General features: G+C 31.1%; 1 protein-coding gene across 1 annotated transcript in view; it reads left to right on the top strand.

Moving 5' to 3' along the window:
• The first annotated feature begins 334 nt into the window (after nucleotides 1-334).
• The window catches only part of LOC145268756 (glycerophosphocholine phosphodiesterase GPCPD1-like), a 138,846-nt gene continuing 134,562 nt past the window's right edge, over nucleotides 335-4,618 (top strand). Inside the window, exon 1 of the mRNA XM_080124352.1 lies at nucleotides 335-559. The gene's annotated coding sequence lies outside the window, so the exon portion shown is untranslated. The remainder of the gene's footprint in view (nucleotides 560-4,618) is intronic.

The raw sequence follows: 4,618 nt of genomic DNA, 5'->3' as shown, positions 1-4,618 counted from the left end.
GGTCTAACAACGGAATTACGAATATGCGTAGTTGCTATTACTTAATGTCTTAATTTTTAGGCTTGCAGCAAACGTCTTCATAGCTCAAGCATTAACGTCAAAGAAAAAAGTAAATCGTAAGCTAAACGTTTTGGTTTCGATTCTCGGTGGTGGCGCAGAGACGTACGAGTTATTTTTTAATTTTTTTTTTTTTTAACTTTTAAAATCATTAATATATATTGGGTCCAATATAATAATAAATACGAAATCTGCATTAAGAGTATTTTATGACCGGATAAATGTTAGGCAACCTGCTAGTGTGTGTGTGTGTGTGTGTGTGTGGAGAGAGAGGGAGGAAATTTAATCATTAATTAGTCGTGTAACAAATGACCTAGACTGTACTTAATATTTTTATAAAAAAAATGTTATTTGATACGAAACTTCAGCTGATGTAATTTGTGATATGTTTTATTGCATCGTGTTCGTGTTTAAAAAGACTTTCGTTATTTAGAAAAAAATAATGGCTATATTGGATTTTTTACAAATTATTACACTCGGTTGAATGTCATCGTCGTTTAAGGTATAGTAGATTTTTGTTGGGATTTGTGCGTTAAACAACAGTCATCAAATGATATAAAAGGTTTTTGAAACTCTTTATGGGTTAAGAATTTTTTGTAATTTTATAGAATTACTCCCGTTTCTGAACGGATTTTTTTTTTTTTTTTTTTTTTTGATGGCTTTTCCAAATTTCCTTGAACCATTTAAATAACTGGATAACAAAAACAACTTAAAAAAAAAAGGGGGGGGGGGTTCTAATCCTAAGGAAACAAAAAAGCAGTAATCGTAAAGCTCGACGATGTAAACAATGTATTAAAAAAATCTTTGTAATAACATCATTAAATGAGGAATCATTTCGAGTTAAAATCCAGTAAAATCCAGTTACGCATGTAATCGATAAAAAATAAAAATGATAATAATAAAACACGTTTAAAATGCGCACGTGAGCTACAAGAATCGCGATTCTCACAAAATGGAACGATACCGCCATGTTATTTTATTTATTTATTTATGAAGACGGAGAAAGTATTAAAACGTTATTTTTTCCCCTCCCCTATTACTACGTAAGTTATATAATATTTCATATTTAACTCCAAAAACTCTTCATGGGTTAAGAATTTTTGGTAATTTTATAGAATTACTCCCGTTTCTTAACGGATTTTTTTTTTCTTTTTGTTCTTTTGGTGACTTTACCAAATTTCCTTGAACCATTTCAATAACTGGATAACAAAAACAACTTAAAAAACAACAACAAAAAAAAACGGTTCTAATCTTAAAGAAACAAAAATGCAGTAATCGTAAAGCTCGTCGATGTAAACAATGTATTCAAAAATTGAGTGAATAATGTTCCCTTACGCTACAACAGAACATCGACCACTCTTATTTTTATTTTTTTTTTTTTAGGGGTATCCATTGTCGCTAACAACGAATCTGATAATCAAACCCGTCGCAAATTTATCGTTTGCATGGTATGAACCCCTGAAACCTTCAGTAGCGTTTTCTTACACGATGCGTTCGCGTACGCACGTGCGTAGTGAAGTAACTTATCACATCGGACATTTTAAATAACAAAGTTTTAAAAAAATGTGATTCATTTTTTTTTTCGTAGTTTTTAATGTTTTTTTATTGATCTAAAAAAAAGTTTTTCTCGAGTTTACAAAAACATTTTTATGTGTTCCGTTCTTTCTTTTTTTGAGGGGGATATTCAATCATAGAACTTGCGTAACAGATGATGTTTTTCGTCTTTTTTTTTGGAGGGGGTATTCAATTATAGAACTGTGTAGTTTAACAGGTGCTTCTGCAGTTTAATTAACCGTTTTTCCGTAAGTAAATGTCGGCGCCTTTTTACGGAAAAAACGGCTAATTAAACTGTAGAAGTGCCTGTTAAACTACAAGTTCTACCCCCCCCTCTAAAAAAAAAAGAAAAGAACGAAAAACATGTTTTTGTAAACCGCTCGTGAAAAACTTAATTTTTTTAGATCAATTAAAAAGCATTAAAAACAGTGTTTTTTACGACCTGCCCCAGCGTAGTATAAACACCCAAACCACTCCATATGAAGAACGGCTTTCGAAATAAACACCCCCTCAAACCTCCCCATGTTAAGAACGGCTTTCGAGATTGGGGGTGTTTATTCCGAAAGCCGTTCTTAATATGGCGAGGTTGGGGTGTTTATAATACGCTGGGGCACGTCGTAAAAATTTACCTTAAACATCACGTAACACTATCAGAATTTTTTGTGAATTTTTGCCACTCCTAACTGCGAATAAAATATTTTAAAAAAAACTCGTAATTTCTCTTTTTAAAGTGGGTTATTTATTTTCTTTATGGAATATACTTCCAAAATAAACTATTAACGTTGTTTTAAAAAAATAATACGAATATTATTTTTTATTTTTTAAAAAACAGTGTTTACAAAGTGCCTACGCGCGTTCATGCAGCCATTTTTTTTACGTAATGAATGAAATCAATTGAATTTTAGGAGTTTTTTTATTTTATTTTTTTCAATTTTTAAACTTTAAAAATCTATCAAAAATTTTCTATTGGTTCAATTTTGAAGATATTTTCATGTTCAATGTGAAATTTTATGCTCTTTCCAATAAACCGAATATAATATTTTAGACAATCGTTTTTTTTTATTCACCCCCCCCATTTTGAAACGTCTATCAAAATGAAAATAATTAATTTTCTCACCTCAAATTTATATATAACAAATTGAAGATAAAAGATCAATAAATAAAATAAAATACTCCATAAAGAAGAAATAAAATATATTAAATCAAAAACACCCAAACCACTCCATATGAAGAACGGCTTTCGAAATAAACACCCCCTCAATCTCCCCATGTTAAGAACGGCTTTCGAGATTGGGGGTGTTTATTCCGAAAGCCGTTCTTAATATGGGGAGGTTGGGGTGTTTATAATACGCTGGGGCACGTCGTAAAAATTTACCTTAAACATCACGTAACAGAACACTATCAGAATTTTTTGTGAATTTTTGCCACTCCTAACTGCGAATAAAATATTTAAAAAAAACTCGTAAGAAAATAAAAAAATAAAAATAAAAAATCTGTCGACTGGTTTTTTTTTTTATTGGCAAAAACTGATAAGTAAAATGGTATTATTTTTCAACTGCGGTGGCGGCGGTGGCCATATTTACTAACTTTTGAGATATTCATTTTGATGTTTAAAACCACCAGAGAATTTAACTGGAAGAAAAGCAGGCATTTGTCTCCCTTTATTTCAACTGTGAAAAACATCTGATGTCGCGTTTTTTAGAATCCTTGCTTAAAAAAGTATTTTATTTAAAAAGGACATCTATAAATATAAAAGCGTAGGCACCGCCAAAACTCAGGGGGGGGGGAGCAGGTAAGTACTTTTTCACGGACCGTCTTTTTAAAAATCTACCAAAAATCAAGTTATTATCCGATCAATACGAAATTTTCAGCGATTATTAAGAGAAGAATGAACTTTATAACAGTGTACTTATTTTTCATAAACGATATATATATATATTGCTTACAACCCCCCCTTGTTTTGAGGAGGTACAAATATGCTTAAAATAATCATCTGAAACTGAACACAACATATTGTGTTGTTGTAAGGGACAGAATTATAGATTAAAAAAAAAATTGTTTGCATACCTTATTTTGACGTCTGAATATCAGAACTTCGATTGTGTTTAATTATCCCGCTTTTGAATTTTGAAGTGTGAAATTCGGTGAATATGTTAAGTAAAATAATTAATTTAAGCTAAGCAAAACAAACAAAAAATTTTTTTTATATTTATACGAAAAAAGCCATTTTAAAATCTTTTATAAATAAATTAACAATTTTTTTAGCGAGCCGAATAATGCATGACCATTATTAAACAGGGCATGCTTTGAAGAATCGATACAAAAAAAAAAAATCGCTAAATATTGTGCCTTTTGTGTTAAAAATAGCATCATTTTTTCGATCCCGTTTGAAAACGTTTGCCGACTTTCGACTACGGTGGACAAAACGCGCTGAAATAATTTTTTTTATTCTGCTTTAAATTGCCCCCCCCCCCATTTTGGGGAGTCTGGCCCCCACACACATACACTTAATACTAATACACTTAAAACGCAAGTCAATAAACTAATTACAGCTAATAATGCACAAATTGGTAATTATCAACTCCCTAAAATAATTGGAGACTATAAACCTGGTTACTTATATGGCACAGTCAAGACACATAAACCTGATTTCCCTCTCCGACCTATTATATCCCAAATTCCGACTCCCATCTATCGCCTAACAAAAACACTAAACGAACTTATCAGCCTATATATTCCTAGTAAATATAGCGTTAAGTCCACACACGAACTAATACAAATATTAAAATCAATGCAACCAGAAAACAAAATAATTTCTTCCCTTGACGTAGAAAGTTTATTTACAAATGTACCTGTAGTAGAAACAATAGATATAATTATCAAGGACATTTATAATAATCCATCACTCCCCCCACTTAAAATTAACAAAAGAGTTTTAAAAAAATTGTTACTAATTTGCACTACAGAAGTACCCTTCTATGACCACAATGGTAACATCTATACTCAA

Source organism: Euprymna scolopes, chromosome 44 (genome assembly GCF_053919585.1).
Source record: "Euprymna scolopes isolate OS-2025 chromosome 44, ASM5391958v1, whole genome shotgun sequence".
Classification (NCBI taxonomy): domain Eukaryota; kingdom Metazoa; phylum Mollusca; class Cephalopoda; order Sepiida; family Sepiolidae; genus Euprymna; species Euprymna scolopes.
Note: the sequence above shows the minus strand (reverse complement) of the source record. Positions and strands in the feature narration are given on the sequence as shown.